Source organism: Cygnus atratus, chromosome 1 (genome assembly GCF_013377495.2).
Source record: "Cygnus atratus isolate AKBS03 ecotype Queensland, Australia chromosome 1, CAtr_DNAZoo_HiC_assembly, whole genome shotgun sequence".
Taxonomy (NCBI): domain Eukaryota; kingdom Metazoa; phylum Chordata; class Aves; order Anseriformes; family Anatidae; genus Cygnus; species Cygnus atratus.
This window is the reverse complement of record NC_066362.1, coordinates 120,111,921-120,129,860: the sequence shown is the minus strand read 5'-3', so window position 1 is coordinate 120,129,860 and position 17,940 is coordinate 120,111,921.

The following is a 17,940-nucleotide window of genomic DNA, read 5'->3' as shown; positions in this document are numbered from 1 at the left end:
GACTGCCAGTCTGATGTAACCCCATTTACTATAACACTTGGACCCTGACTGATAAGGTAATTCTTCACCCACTGTACTGTGTATTTTTCTAGCTGTATGCTGGACATTTTTGCCCAGAAGAATACTGTGAGAAACCATATTCAAATCTTTACTGAAATCCAAAAATATTACATCTACTGGTTTCTCTTGGTCAACTAGGTGGGTGATCTTGTCACAAAATGCAATCAAGTTTCTTAAGTAGGACCTTCATTGGAGATGGACTGCTAGGTTTGACAGATTATTGGTTTGACTCAGTAAGATATTTTATATGTTTTTACGTTACATGGGTACTTTCACTAGCCTCTTTCCCAATATGAACATACATATTGTGAATTTTGGACTTACGACTGTTGCTCCTAGAAGACTTTGGAGTAAAGAGAGTCTTAGCATTGTTCAACCATCCTCATCTCTTTGCATTTCAGCCTATGTATTCATTATGAGGTGGGTTCTTTGTTTTTACTCCTCATGTATGATATCCAAGCCAAAGCTCATACCTTCGGTGCAAAGGTATGGGGTTCCCCTTCTATTTGATCTTTTTTCATGTCCTCATCCTGCCTGTAATGAATTTTTAAACTATTTATTTCTTTTTCCTATTATTTGTTTCATACTGTTTGTCCTATCTGATGTTCACTCAGCTCTGGCATGCCGATATATTCAGAGAGTACTTTAGAAATCAATAGCTAATAGTAATTGCAGAAACCAGCTAAGTTGTTTGTGAAATTTAGTCTGGGACCTGGCATAGAAAGACAGAGCTTTTGTCAACCATAGTCTCTTACTATTGATTGCTTAGAGATCAAAGAAAGTGTGTTGTAAGATGTGCTACATTACAAAAATAACTCCAAACTGCAAGAAGAGGGAGACTCCATAAGCACTTCACATGGAAATTCTGGCTAGGAGTTGAAGACTTGTTTTTAGGTGGCATGCCAGCATACAGAAACTGATCTTGCAGCCTTCCCAAAGACTTTTCTGACACTGCTAATGAATGTGTCATTTCACTCCTTTTAAAACTGGCTTGACATGGTAGGAAATGCTTGCTTACTTGGAATGCTTGTCTTTCATTCTTTAGGGCCCTAATGATTTTAGTTCATTCTGTCCTTTGCCCTTTTCTTCTTCTGCTTTGAATAGACATGGGAGGAGCTCCTGCATATTAATCTTGTTAAGTGTGCTAGAGCTGATAGTCTAAAATCTAAACTGCTTGATTTAGCTGCCAGAGGTAAGTTTCCTCTTTATTTAACCTCTCTCTGGAGATAGATGAACTGCTCTGAAAACACAAGGTCATACCTTTGCATAATGGTGACAGTAAATTAAATATGACCTTTTACAGATCTAGTTCATGACTTTCTGTATTATCTAAATCCCAAGAAAAAAAAAAGTAAAATGCAAATGATTTCTCAGATTTTTTTTTTTTTTTTTTTTTTTTACTTCATGAGTTGTTTTTATTACCTAAGTCATTCAATCTTTCCTCAATGCTGCAGGTGCTATGTCACTTGTCAGCTCTGGACCCACAGTACTAGGTTACAGGTTCATCAGCACTTAAAACTAAAATCCTCAGTATGAAAAATCATTAGCTTTTTTTATGAGAAATCACCTCTCACTCCCTCAATCTCCCCTGGAAAAAAAAAAAATAGAAATAAAATAAAAACAAAAACACAGAACAACAAAAACAAAATCCCAACTAATTAACTCTCCTTAACTCTTCCCATTACCTATAAAGTTGTGATGCTCTGTATTAAAGCATCCTTCAGAATCTTAATTTTCTCTAGGTAACTGAGAGTTATTTTCTTGTTACACATCTATAGCAGTGAAATATATCCCTTGGTTAACAAAGAAAAAATTGTTCTATGAGTGTGAATTTATATTTATTATAATTGTCCTTCAAGTGGGCTAGTTTATGTACTAGGTGATGTAACCAGCTCACCATTTTCCATGTCCATCCATCTGACCAGCACTGCACTCTCCTTGGTTTGTAAAACTTCCAGAGGTTGCAAGCAAAGGGGGCAAATGAGTCTTTACTATGTTGGCAGCTCACAGGCAGAACCATTATGTGGCTCTCTCAGATCATTAACAGGGAATATTATCTGAAATTGACCTTGTTTATACACTAAGTGCCTTTGGCACTGCATCAAGATACTTAACATGAACAATTATCTGAGAATAATATGTGCTTTTAAAAGACTATATTGCTTAAGGAGTATCTCACTGAAAATAAAAATAAAAATAAAATCTAGGTTGCACCAGCATTTTCTTTTCAAAAGGTTGCATGAAATATAACTTCTTGCACTTCAGATCATATTTGTCAGGCTGCTGGGAATTTAAAGTAGACCCACCAGTTCATTGTAATCTATTATGGAAAGAGCCATCCGATGTCTCTATTTCACATTATTACCCAAAGTTTTTTAGTGTATAAGCAAAATGTAGCATTTTGGAAGACATGCTATGCTGAAGGTTCAGATCATGCAAAAGTCTACATGAAAACAGAGAATGAATTGTGTGAGCACACACAAAGTTTGCTCCTTGTCTTAGGTACAATTTTTCTCTCTTTTTCTAGAGGGAGAATTGTCCTTTGCAAACTGTACGTTCCTGAAGGGCTCAGGTTTTTAGACACAGGAATTACCAAGCATGTTGTGTGAGCAGCTTGCTTCAGGACTGATATTTAAATATCTAAATAAAGTAGTTATTCTCAAATAATACCCATAACAAAAGAAGGGATAATAATCATTTTTGTATATTATAATTTCATAATTATAATTTTATTATTATAATGAAATTATAATATACATAATTCAAATAAACGTACCTCAACCAAATAAATGTATATCAGGCTGCTGACAATAACTGGGACACATTTGGCTGACAGAAGTTATTATTACTTTTAAAGCCTTATACATATGCAAACAAATAGATTACACTACGTATAGAGTGTGTAACGATTGGTGGTAGCAGGTGAAACGTTGCTACGTGTGGTGATGGTATGTGCACTTAGATGGTTGATGGAAAAGCAGGAATCTAAATATTTTCAAAGTTGAAGTGAAGAGAGCAGTACAAGCCCAGGTTTCTCCTGTTGGAAGACTATACTCCCCATGGGGTATAGTGAAAGTTTAAATGAAAAGCCTGAAAAATGTTATTCTCAGATCCAAACTAAAGACAGAATCTCCCAGAATTTCAGATTACTAAATGGAGATTCCAGATTTTTTAGATATGCATATAATTATGCCCGAATTCCTCTTCTCTAGGGAAAGATAAAGTATATGATGTCTCTTTTTTTCCAGCAACATTCTTCAATTGGGATAAGCTACAAGTCATAGCTGTCCCATCACTCTTTTCAGTCAGACATCAAGAAGTCTGGCAGGCAATTGGGAGAACTGCTTAACCCTCTATAATTCTTTGATGCCACTCTTAAGCGATACAGTTTTACTTAACTGTTCTTTTTTTTTTTTTTTCTGTAACATGGTTGTCTCGGGCTTAACATTTTTTTTCTGGCTTTTGCCAGAACATAACTGATATAAGATAACATAATGCCAAGGGCCTCTCTTCCTAATTTTAAAAGGCCAGTATATACCAGTGCAGAAACATTCATGTCTCCTAATCTTCAACGATTTTTAAGATAATCATTTATACACCTTTCTGGACATTATTGGGGTAATAACAATAGTTCATATAGCCTCCAATAAAGGACTCATTCCCAGTTTGTTAACCACACAGTATTAGATTCTGACCGTTCTGCAGTCAAAACGAATAAGAAAAATATTGGGTAGAAGAAAAGAAATGTCGATCCTCTCTGGCAGATGAGGAGATAAGGGCAGATAAAGAGTTCACTCAGAAAGCCTATGGCAAAACTGATAATTGAATGTAGACTTTCCAAATCCCAGGCTGCTGCCTTAAAGAAAATTGCTGCCTGACTCCAAAATATTAATGCTTCATTTCAGTTTTATCTTAGGATTCCATATCAGAAAGATGAAGCAACTTTCACATACCGGTACAGAAGGTAAATTTCCAACACAGCAAGATCTTTTTTTTTTTTTTTTAAACCTTATTATTGCAGTTGTGTTGTTTGCTTCATCAGATTTATTTATTTTTAATTAAACACCCTAATTATGTCACCAATCAATTAAACATTTTTGAATGCCCCTTCCAGTGCTTCTGTATTTGTGTTGTATGCTGAAGGATATCCAAAAATGATATGACACAGCACAACATTTAGACTCAGTAAAAAGCTCTAACAGTTGTCTATAACAGAAATTTAGAAGGGAATTAAAAAAAAAAAAAAAAAAAAGGAAAGAAAAAAGAGGAAATTGTGACTTATTATCTCAACTATATTTACAATATCATGAGCCCTAGCAGATGAGGAATTGCCATCATTACCTAGGAACCTAACGACTCATGAAACCAAGTGCCAAGGTTAAACATGCCGTCTAAACTATAGGGTTTTATTATCTATTTCATCAGATTTGCTCAAAAATAGCAATATAGTTTATGTGAATTATGTGTTCATCAAAAGGCAGTTGCTAGCAGAGCACAGGGTGTGTAGTTCTCAGTGCAACCCATATGGATAAACATCTAGTCTGCCTTTTGGGGACAATTTAAACGTCTACTGAAACATACACATGTGCACTGGGGAGACTAAATTATTCCAATTCATTTCATATGTCCCTCCAACAGCAATTTTATTTCATTAGGAGTGTGGACAGGCCCTAGAGATCTGGAAAGAGCCTCAATTTGTAGATCAAGGTGTTCTTTAAAACATAAAAAGGAACAGAAAAAAAAAGATATAAATAAATAAAAAGAAAGAAAAAAAGGAAGAAGAGATGAAGTCTAAGGAAGGATTGGTGTTAAAGTAAGCAACAATGCTATTAATGACAATACCCACATCAATTCTAATTTGTACAGAATGCTAGAAAATTGACAAGTGACTATAATATCTACATTGGACAAAAGAGCAAGCGTACTGCATAGATATTTCATAGACAGTTCCTCTCTGTAGCATTTTTGTGTTCATTTGTTTGTTTTTTCTCTCTCCAGTTTCACTCTAATCTCCCAGGGCCAGACTACCATCTGCCTGACGTTCTGTCCTTGATGGGACTATTCAAGATAACATACTTGTAAATGCAAGTTAGTTTTGGAGACAGAGGTGAACCCAGGTAACAGAGTGAAATGCAGCCTGCTGCATGGTGAGGCAGGGAAAGGTTTATGTCCTTGGTTCAGCTGAGAGCTCAGAACTACCTGACTGGCATGGTCCCTTTGCACAGGCCTAAATTTTACCCTCAGAGAAGACCTTTTGTAGCAGGATATACTGTTGCCAGGGCATTGGCCTACTCTGTATCTTTGCATTTCTACCTGAAATGTTTGAAATTTATCTCATTCACCAGTTGGAAAAAAAAGTGCTATGATTTCATTATTTCCAAATGAAAACATACATCTGGGCTTAAAAGAAGGAGATGAAGTGATATTCAGCTGAACCCTGATTTTGTAAGGTTTGCAGGACTAGATAAGAGAGTTTATGAAATTTTTATGTGGCTGGTCATTCTGTAGCATCTGTTTTCTGTGACTATCGATGCATTTTCAATATTGTTTTGGCTGTTTCCACCTAGGGAAAAAATCCATGGCAATGTAAAAAAGATACCATGGATATATATATATATTTTTAATATGACCCACATGATCTAAATGAAACCTAAAAATCACCTAAGGAAGAAGAAAGCCTCTTATTTTTTGAAATGGCAAAGAAATTTAAAGATGCTTTTGATACAGCAGAAATAGCTGACAAAAAGCAAATTATCAAGACATTTCAGTTGTCTGATCCAGTGGGCTAATGCCAATTTACAGCAGTTTAAGGGTCAGGGCAATGATACACATGAATGAAATACTACTGCTTTTTGCAAACAACGATAGTAATGCTACCTCTATTGAATGAGCATACCTTTTTAATACTAAAAAATAAAGCCAGTTAAAATGAGGCTTCTTTTACAGGAGAAACTGTGACTCCTAAGAAATGAGTCTAATGACTGTAGTTCTTGAAATTCTGAAAGGAGAGTTTGATATAAGATAAAAATTGCAACAGGTTAAATGAACAAGTTCTGATCAGGCCTCATGATTTTGAGGATTTCTCTTTCTGCACAGATCCCTAATTGTATGGTATGCCCTCATGGATATACCTATTCTTGATAGAAGAGGTGCTAAGCAAGTGTTGTTAAAGATCATCAGTTGACAGAAAAGTATTCACATAAAATAAAGGCTTGCAAAGGAATAATCAAGAACTTAAGCAGACAATGTAGTTATAAGCAACCAGCTATTATCTTCAAGTACTTGAAAATAAATACAAATGAATTACCCTGTTGTGATTCTCCTTTCAAAAATGTAGGCTAATTTTTGTGGTTATTGTGGTTGTTTTTGTAGTTAATCTAGTTAAGACTGTATAGTGGAATGTATACATGGGTTTAAATCAACTACTGAAAAGTTTTGATTAACGTACTGGTTTTGTTAAAGCTATTTTGAAGGCTGGAGGCAGCAACTTTGCTGAGAGTGCCATGACACAGAGTTGCTTAGCCTCTTGCTCTTCTTGGAAAGGGCCAGAGCTAACACAAAAGTGTGCAATAAACTGTAAGCTGGAGAGGGGTCTTTTCCATTAGCTCTTCTCCGATAGTATCCTACCTACCCTTCTGCACTGGGACCTCTGCCATATGGTCACAGCACTGCTTGTTGCTGTGGTGTCCCCTGACAACAGACACACTTGTGGATACTGAGAAGAGCAAGCCCTGGTCCCATGTACTCACAAACTGACTTAATTTCGCAATAATAATGAGCTGAAAGTCTGAACCAAGTCTTCTATAATCCCATATTTTTCAGAAAAGGCTCTAAGGGCTCTAATAGCCAGCAAGGGTACAATCTGTCACTTTCTTCTCTTATTTCTCCAATTTATGAATAACAGGTCTGTAAATGAAAGACTGGCTATCCCTGGCCTAATCAATTACATGTGTTCATGGATCCATGATCTAACTTTTTTCTCATGTGAAAAAATATAGGTTTCATTATTTCAAAGTTTTCTAACTTCTAGCTATGTGGAAAGTCTCCCCTTCTTTACGCTGTGAGACAGGAAAAATCCAAGTTCTCGGATGTCCTGTTTTTCCTGTTTTCTTTGATTTTCCTCACTAGTTCACAGAGAGTTTTTCACATATCTATCTTATCTTTTTCCTCCTTTCCAAGGTAAAAGCAAAACAAAGAAAAAAAATACACACACACAAAAAAAAAAAACAAAGCAAACAAAAAAACCCACCACAAAACCAAAAAAAAAACATACACAAAACAAACAACAACAAAAAAAATCATGTTTTGAATCTTCTTTTAGGAAAAGTTTTCCTTAGCTTCCATTATTTTCCTCATCTGCCTCTGCATCTCTTAGTCTGAACCTAGAGCGAGAAACATTGCTCACGTACAGAAGAACATTATTGTGTTTCCACATTCTGCTTCATCTCATTACTCATGTGTCTAACATCTCGGCAGAACCTTAACCTGTGTTCAACAGCATGCAAGTCCCATCACTAAGTGCCAGCAAGATTTACTTTCCTAAGTGTACTAATTTTCTTTTTACTCAGCTACATTATAGCTTGTGGTCATCAACTGTGAGTTTCACACACTGAATGATGAAGTTTCTTTTGTGCCCTTGTAGACTGGAGGGCATCGGAAGGTATTTGTGCCATCTGTTTAGGACTACTTCAGATACCTGAAGGACAGTTCAGAAAAACCAGTTTAATATTCAATGCAGTCAAGAAAGAAAAGTAAACTCACACCTAACAGTTGTTATGGGTAAACCAATAAAAAAATTCTTAAAGGTAATTGTTTTCCATCCTAAATAACTTTGTAAGATGCGTATTACTCTTTACCTTTTCCCCAGATTAACGCATACTTTAAATATAGAAATTAATACATAATTAATTCTCTCATGTATTTTTAACCTTAAATTTTGCTTTACTCCTTTGTTGCTTGTTGCTTTTTCTCCTGCTGTAACTTCTTTTCAAAAAACCTAGTTAAATGTTCTTGGAAGCCCTATATGAAGGATTGCCAGTCATTTTCCCTTCTTCAAAAGGAATGACAGATACATCCCATAAAATTTTAAAAGTATAGTTGTTTTAGCCATGATTTCAGAAAACATTAGAAGAACTGTCAATTTTGAGAGTGATGTTCTTAGATAAAAATGAGTGTTCAGTATTTTGGGAGAGAGGTTGTTTTTTTTACTGAAAAAGGCAGTCAGCCAGAACAAATGACAGTACTTTCAATGACCAGTCCCATGATTTGCACTATTCAGCATGCACGGGATTTGAGGGACAGGGAGGAGAGAACAAGCTGCGGGAAGGAAAATTCTGGAAAGACATTGATTGAATCGCTGTGCATGCACTTAGGTAGCATGCTGTGCTAAAGCAGATCTATGATTCAATCATTTCAACAGATAGTCTGTGTCATGAGAATAAGCCTGAGAGGATGAGCTTACCTATTCCACAATACATGAAAAATAGTATGAAAGCTGTTATGGACTTCAGTGGACTTAATGGGAAGAGCACAAAAGTCTGTTTGTGAAGAACCCAATAGCAGTTGGAAAAAAAAAGTGAGGGGACACAATTTTCTCATATTTTCGTTATTACTTCAATTGAATGGATTATTCCGGTAGTTCAGTTATAACTCTGTATCGCTGATCAGGAAACTTTCAAATCTGTTAACATTTTGTGGGCATGGTTATTAGTGATGGAAATAACTAGATGAGCAGAAAACTGATTTTGGTGTGTTGAGATTGCTAACTTTTGCTTTTTTTCAAGACTTGCAAGGATATAGCATTATAAGATATATAAGGAGAGGTTTGTGTGTGCGCATGCGTGAGAGAGAGAAATGCGCCCTAAATTTTGCATTTATGTGACAGACATTTCAAGAACAAGAGCAAGTCCAGGTTCAAAGCCTTCAGCTCTACTCTGAGATAAGTTAGGAATCCAAGTTTTTGTGCACCTGATACATTCAAGGACCACATGTAAACGCAGGGAAGGAAAATCATGTGTGCAATTTTAGCAGCTCTTTTTCCATAGAAGGAAGAATGACTGTCATTACTTTCAAGTTTATTATGATAGTTATTTCTGGTAGTAATTCCAGTACATTAAATGATGTGAAACATAAACCAGTCCCATTATATTTCAGCAGTAGCCAATTTATTCAACAGCTGGGAACACGATCAAAGCAGTTCTTTCTGTTTGGGCAACTGAATCACAGGGAACACACATCATATGCTGGCTGCTGACGCAGCACGCTGTATCAAACAGCAGTCCAGGAATAGAAAAAGAATGATACAGTGCACATATTTTAGAAAGGGATGCAGTCATATCACAACGCAGTCATATTTGTTGTCTATAGACAGGATGAATGGAAAGACTGACAGAGCAGCACTGCAATAGCAAATTTACACAGGAGTACCAATGCAACGAGAATAACTAGACAGTCTGAGTATAAGACTTGTGATGCTCCAGCCACTGCTTTAGAACACAGTACATTTGAAGCTGCAGGTTAGTTAGTGCTCTCCAATGCCAGTGAAGAGAGAGCTATGAAAATTACATTTCAGCTTCTTGGAGTGTTCACACTGGACATTTTGGGTACTTCTTTATATTCTGCATATTTCAAAAGTTAGTCTGCCATATAAAACTTCTAAGTCTGTGAGAAAATTTGTTCAAAAGTACAAGGAAGTGAAACAGAAATTCAAGCTCAAGCAGCTAAAATTTCCTTTCTTTCATCAAGACCAAGTGTAGTTGTAGCTATTAATAAAACACACAACATTTGGAGAGCTCTGTAATTTACTTTCCTTGCTTGTAGTTCCTTTTCTTTTAGTGTGAGTGCCTGCAAAGGAAGGAGAGCCTCAAGAGGTGTAAGGAGAATAGAGTCAATCCCAAATTTCCTGAACTGAGAAACAACCAGTGCCAAATTACTTCACATTACAGCTCTGAAAGACAGATAAAGACTTATCTTCTTTGCATGGGTGCAAAGGTGAACTGGGATTTTATTGCATTTCCCTCAAGTCACAGAGGGAAACAGTCAGATGTGCAATAATTCTTGTCTTATGGTTCTGCACTGTTCTGCAAGACTATGCTTAACATGAAATAAGAGAGAAAGAGTCACTGCAGTTAAGGTTGTTTGGCTTGGCAAGCTCTTAAATATTAACTCTTGAGGAAGCACGGAGAAGGCAGCTGCAGAGCCCTTGCCTTCTCTGTTGTGGAGACAAAAGATTGAGTTTCATTAACAGTTATACCTACAGTGGTTCAAAAATAATTGCCATGTAAAATGCATTTGTGTTAGAAGCAACTATATAATAATCCTGAAACAAACCTTACTAACCAAATTGAGAGTTTTGCCAGAGTAAAATGTAAATATTTCAGCACTGTGACCCTATACATGTGTGTGTCCTCTCCTCATATGTTTCCCAATCTCCTCTTAAACACAGAGGGTTTATAAGCTAACTTAAAACCTACTGCTCAAGTTCACATCAAGTCACAAGATGCTAACATTTAAACCCAACACAAACCTCTTGTATTTTCCCTACCTGCATTTCTGCTTCTAATTATCTAGTTCATTTAGCTGGGCTAGTAATGTACTGTCTTTCTGTGCTCACACACTAAATGCTGTAACTCAGCTACCAGACACAGAGTGAATGAACAGTTAGAGGAGTTCAAACCCTTCTTTAAAGCCTGTGTTTGTCAGAGGGCATGCTCAGCCTCCAGCCAGCTACCCCATTCTTCCCCAGCCCAAGCCTTGTGTGAAGATTTCCTCTCCCTCTATGTTAGCACCACAACCCGATGCCCATAATCTTTGGCGTGACAGTCTTCCTTCAGTCCTCCTCTGCCTGGAAATATTCATCTTCAGGTTTCCATTTCCTGAAATACAATTAATTCTGTGTTCTGACATCCCCAAATCCTTTAGGTCCATCCTCACCCTAATATAAATCCTCCAACAGAGAAGTATGAACAGGTAAATACTTGCTCACATTTTCCATCCCGCTTCAATGCTATAGGCCTGTCTTTCCCAGTGAACTCAAGAAAGGAAAGAAGCTGTTCTGGGAGAGCATGGGGCATTTGGCAGCTGTCCTAATTCACAATTCACGGCATGGACAAGATAGGCACCAGAAACCAGGGAAAGGCACTGGTGAAGCTGGAAGTGTCAAAAAGAGACAACACAGGGACAAAAATTTGAGTACAGAAACCACCCATACTAAAATGCTTAGAATTTTTAAAAGATACATAACAGCAGTGTTTGAGAACTTTAATTGAAATATTGTTTTATATTACAAGCATATTTCATCCCTTCTTTGGGATCACAGTTTGAAATAAATGAGTCCTTTATTATCAAGTTGGCTTCATGTTATACCAAATTAACTTTCATTAGTTTAATTACCCATAATATATTCAGGTGAAAAGAAAACAGCATCCGTTTTGCCTAGAACAGCAGATCAAAAGTTCTCATAGAAAAGTACTGTTTAATGCAGAGAGAGTATGAGATTTTCTGACAATGAAAATAGTTACCCCTGCTAATAATACCAGAATAATAATTCTGCCAGTATTGGTCCAAATTAAATCCACCTGATTCTAGCAATTTCTGTGCAGCACTTAAAATGGAAGACTAAACCCATTCCTAATCCTCCCACCACAGAGGAGACTCATGCTCCTATATTTTCTCTTCTTCCTTCCTCTGATTATTTAGGGCACCTATAGTGACTCTACTCTACTTCATTCTTAACTTCAGTTAATTATAAAGCTATAATCATCAAATCTTATTTTGCTGAAGACAAAATTAAATTGTGGAAGATGTTGCCACCAGATGTTTTTTCTGCCAGATTTCCTTTGGAGAAGAAAGGATTTAAGCTCCCTTGAACACTAAAAGTCCCTCAAAGATTGTGAAGGGGAAAAACAAAACACCCCACAAGCCTTCCTCCTCCCCCCCCCCTCCCCAACACAAAAACAAAAAAGAAAAAAAAACACACCACCACCACCACCACCCCCAGGAACAAAATAACTCTGTGGGTGCTTAGCAAAAACAAACAAACAAACAAAAACAAAACAAACAAACAAAAAAACAAACAAAGCAGGGGGGTACTAATCCTTGAAAACATTTTGTGTAAAGAATCATACTGAGAAAGAAAAGCAGAAAACCTGACCTGTCAAGCTTCTTCCTGCAAATGTGATGAAGAACCCACTTGTTTGCAGCTGAAGAGGGTGGAAGAAGTTGGGAGGTGCTGTTCTTAAGTCCTCTGTGGAAAAAAAAAAAAAAAAGCCTCTGTGCTGAAGACACACCTGACCTCAGATTTACATACAAATGTCTCAATTACTTCCATGTGGCTTTAAAAGTGTTACAGTGTATGAAAAGAGCATGCTAGTCCACTTGTAAACATTAACTCTGAACAGAAGAGAGTGCTTTTACTTTAAAATAAAGCAGAAGGTACTCAGTTAAAACTGGAATTCACAGCTCTCCATTGTTTCAATTGCAGCTGATTATTAAATTCCCAGAATATTTTGCATACTCATTCAAGAAATAATTTATTCATTTTGAATAGGCTAGAAAGGAAGAAGTATTATAGTAGCTATGGGTATGAAATTTATGGAGAGGTTTATGATTTATGTCTAAATTAGTACAGATAAATATATTCTCAATAACATAAAATTCTTTTCGGTTTTCTCCTGAGATGGGTATTTTGTTTTAGATTAGCTCATATACCGGGCAACTCAAGGAAATTTCATTTATATCTGTTTATACTTAGCCCAGTTCCATGAGTAGACTTAACCTTCTGTTGCCACAGTTCTTAGTATATCTTCTAGTTTCCCTGATTCCTATGCATTAGTCTGGGCCTACTATATTCACAGGGGAACCCATTAACATGTTCCAGGTTTGATGTGGTTGACACTATTTCAATATTAATCCCGTGTTGTGTCATATGTTGCATGATAATAGTAATTAATGGTTTCCAAGATCCCATATATTTGCTTTTACCATTCCCCTATTATAAAAGCAACATCTATATATACTCCCATTAAGCTATTTTAAATATAAATAGTGGAATTAATTCTATTAAAATAATTAAACATGCATCCAGTACAATCCCTACTTCTTTAAAACAAACAATTTGTTTTTGTGTGGAGCTTGTTGGATGACTGCTTCTACAGTGAAATGCCCAAATAAAGTCTTTTTATTCCTTCCTCTAGAGACTGAAAAACAAAGCAAGTGTCAGTCATTTCAACCACACTGAATGATCATGCTGAGCAGTACCAGGACAAAATCATTTTGTGGTTATAGGAATTCTGAGCCAGACCTACACTACATATTTAGCTGGTCCCTGTGGAAAGTTGAGAGCTGTTCAAAAGCACTGATTTCATTATCATAGATGAAACAGAGTCCTCATACTGAAGAGTTATGCAAACACCAGTAACGTGTCAAGGATTGCCCTAGAATATCATGGGGCCATGGAACCTCCCTCACATACAAATGACTCCCTTCCTCCCCTTCTCCATCACATGCACCACTTAAACAGAGATGGTTAAAATGGCAGAAAAAATATTTGGGTGCATTTCAACATATTTAAATTGTAAATGAAAAGTCTTATTGAAAATTTAAATTTCAAGAATCTCTATATCAAAGTAGGCACTAATAACTAGACATACCATACAAGCCTTAGATTGTTATTAGCTGGAGTTATAGTTACGTCCCATTCTTTACTGAATTAGGTTCAAAAGTGAATAGGTCAGTGACTAGACAAAATCACAGAAGATTCAAAATTTCAAAGAGCTAAGATATATAGAACAATCAATATGCTTCTTTCTCCTACCATCATGCAAGTAGTGGCCAAACATAAATGTCAGAAAGGGGACACAGATTTGCAGATGTGAGAATTACAACCGGTTCCAAGCATTCCACATCTACTACCCATAAAGGTGAAGGACAAGAGGTGTCCTTTTTCATAAAGGAACGCTGAATGAATTCTATGTTTACTGCTTTACTGCTTGAAAATTAAAATTTTTGCACTTCAGAAAGATCAAATTCAAGCCTGGATGTATAAGAAAAAAGAATTGTATAAGTTCACTAGTAATCTTATTTTATATTCCTTTAAATGGCATAAAATCTCTTAGATTGCACTCTGTGCATTTCAAATGTAGATGTTAATTAAGGTGCACTGAAAACATTCTATCAGAATTTGTGTACAACACACCATTTAAGCAATTTCAAAATATTGTATTAGACCATTTTAAACCTCTTTGTAGGGTAATAGGATGATTCAAATAGCTGTCACAGAAGTAAATATAAATCACAGCTTGACTAATCATAAACTAGCATTATTATAAAACTGTTTTTTTTTCTAACTGAGCACTCAAACACAGTGTTTTGTTTTTCAAAGCATGCATTGGGAGAAAAGTGTTGGTGAATTTATCTAGTTCAGAACTGAGCTGAGGTTATCCTGGTCATTCAGGTGGTTTATGTTTTACAAATATTTTGTTCAAAGACCATGCTTTTCCTGAGTAACAATAGCTGAAGCATCAAATTATTAAGGCACTTAAGGCATTTATAACAGGACAGATCAGAACAAGTCCAGAGGAGGGTCACAAGGATGGACAGAGGACTGGAGCACCTCTCTAATGAACGCAGGCTGGAGGAGTTGGGGTTGTTCAACCTGGAGAAGAGAAGGCTCCAAGGAGACCTCACTGCAGCCTTCCAGAACCTAAAATGGGCCTACAGAAAAGCTGGGGAGGGACTCTTTGTCAGGAAGTGTAGTGATATGACAAGAACTAATGGCTTCAAACTAGAGGAGGGTAGATTTCTATTAGGTATTCAGAAGAAATACTTCACTGTGAGAGTGGTGAGGCACTGCAACAGGTTGACCAGAAAAGCTGTGGATGCTCCATCCCTGGAAGTGTTTAAAGCCAGGTTGGATGGGGCTTTGGGCAACCTGGTCCAATGGCGGGTGTCCCTGCCCATGGCGGGGGGGTGGAATTAGATGACAATTAGCTTGACATTAGATGACAAGATTAGCAACCATGCATCTCTTCCCCATATTTCTTTTTTTCTGGTATGCCACTTGGTCCTTTTTTAACAACTGGCTTAAGTAGCTCCTGCCCAGTAACAACAGTGTGTTTATGTCATTGCAAGCAGTGGTGGTGTGTGCACCCGTCCTTCCTTCCTTCCTTCCTTCCTTCCTTCCTTCCTTCCTTCCTTCCTTCCTTCCATTGCTTCCTTCCTTCCTTCCTTCCTTCTCCATGAAATTCCTATAAATATTTTAGTTGGATTAAGCTGAAATGTATCTGTGAGAGACACAGCATAGTGCTACTGTTTATCCTCCTGGCTTTCATTTTATCATTATTGTACTTATCAGTGACTATCCATGGATGTGAGGCTATTTACAGGCAGAATAATGAGCAGAATGATTATCAAGCCTACAAACAATTCTGCTGCTCAGTTCCACTAAAGCCTTTGAGGAGCAGGCAGGTGTCCTCTCCAGTTCTCCTTGCTCTGATGAACAGGAGAGCAGAAGTTTGGGAAACTGCCTAGAATACAAAAGGAGTCCTTGCATTGATAATTTTTATGCAGGAAAAAAAAATCAACTTAAATATTTAACATTGTCGAAGTTCACACATTCCTTCAGTGCTTCATCACTACATTCATATTATTTTTACAGAATAACCATGAGAAAAGAAAACATAATTAGTTTCTTCTCTCCCAGCTGCAATGTGATGGGTTGTTATGAAACTGTGATTTGCCCCAAATTTACCTCATTTTCTAACAGTCCTAAATATAAAAATAGAAAACTAGATAAGACACATTTTCTATATTAGCAGCCCCTAAGCCTTTGGCAAAGAATTACTAATTTGCCCATCAATATTGACTTTGAAAGTCAGTTCACTACCAGATTTATAATAGCATGTAATCAAACTTTCACTCGGCACCAGGTTCCATTGGTGACATGACATAATCCATTTTCTATGTGTTAAAACTAGGGTAAGCTCCTTTTAGTGTTGAAACTTCAAGCATGCAGCCTGACACATTTTGATTGAGTTTGGACATCCTGTTGGGCTGTCTGAGAAACTGACTTTTAAAATGGAGTTTATGAAGAGCCTATGGTACATTTATCTTCACAGCTGTTCCTTTGTTCTGCTCACACAGCATGCTGCAAAGTGAATTTTTTCTTTCAGTTCATAAAATATAACTAGCCAAACATGTTTCTATGTAAAATTTAAAAATAATATCCATGATTAGATAAGAATCAAATAAAAACCTGACAAAAGATGTTCTACCACAATTTCCATTAGACATCATAAAAGAGGAGAACAGAAGGATAGATCAGAAAAAAAGGTAAAACATAAAGAGATGAGGGACAAGTAACTGAACAGGGAGAGCTGAATGTGAGATGAGACAACAAATTGTAATGGAATTGAAGGACAAAGACTTAAAAAAGGTATAGAAAGGAAAAAAAAAAGAAAGACTGAACGGAGGCTGATATTTTTCAAACTGCAAAATAAAAGGTGGAGAAAAGAGGGTTTTTTCAAATTCTTTGCAGTAATTGTTCTGGCCATCTGTGAGAAAGAAAGAGAAGAGAAGAGAAGAGAAGAGAAGAGAAGAGAAGAGAAGAGAAGAGAAGAGAAGAGAAGAGAAGAGAAGAGAAGAGAAGAGAAGAGAAGAGAAGAGAAGAGAAGAGAAGAGAAGGGAAAGGAAAGAGAAAAAGAAAAAGAAAGAAAGAAAGAAAAAGAAAGAAAGAAAGAAAGAAAGAAAGAAAGAAAGAAAGAAAGAAAGAAAGAAGAAGGAAAGGAAGGAAGAAGAAGAAAGAAAGAAAGAAAGAAGGAAGGAAGGAAGAAAGAAAGAAAGAAAGAAAGAAGGAAAGAAGGAAAGAAGGAAAGAAAGAAAGGAAGGAAGGAAAGAAGGAAGGAAGGAAGGGAGGGAGGAAGGAAAGAAGGAAGGAAGGAAGGAAGGAAGGAAGGGAGGAAGGAAGGAAGGAAAAGAAAGAAAGAAAAAGAAAGAAAGAAAAAGAAAGAAAGAAAGAAAGAAAGAAAGAAAGAAAGAAAGAAAGAAAGAAAGAAAGAAAGAGAAAGAAAGAAAGAAAGAGAAAAAGGAAGGGAGGAAGGAAGGAAGGAAGGAAGGAAGGAAGGAAGGGAGGGAGGGAGGGAGGGAGGGAAGGAAGGAAGGAAGGAAGGAAGGAAGGAAGAGCAGTGTGTGTGTGTTTGTGTATGCAGATTTACTGGTTAATCCTTATTCCATTAATATGCCTTACTTTGTAAGAGTAACTGTAGGTATCTGGACATTAAGGAGAAATATTTAATTTTAGAAATTGTAGATTGCCAGAAGTGTATTTTTTTTCTCTTGTGATTATTTATTTTATTCTAGATTAGGATACATTCAACTTTTGTTTTTTCTTTGCCATAGAGATACCATCATTCAGTCATATTATGATCAGTGACAGGAATTCCATTACAACAAAAGCATTACAAAAGATAACATTCTGAACAATTCACCTTTCTCCAACATGTAAAAAAAAGTTTTTGCCCAACTTTGAAAGGAGATGCAGAAGGATTTGTAGCAGAACCCCTTGTTCTAGCCTGTAGTATATAAGTTCTGGGCCAAAGTTTGTCAGAATGTTTCACAAGCCTCTTGGAGTCTCATTCACTTTTGGAATGACCTTACAAAGGTTAGCATCTACACTAACCAGACTCCACCATGCTCTCCGTTCTGCTCTCCATTTATATTCCTGTGAAGTCCTTACAATATTATAACAGATTTCACATAACTCTTATTAATAAATCTATATAAACGGGTATACACTGCTGTAGATTCAGCTGGTTTCTAGTGGTCATTAAAACACAGGATTGCCAGCTCTATGACCTGGGATGGTGCTTTATTAGCATATACAAC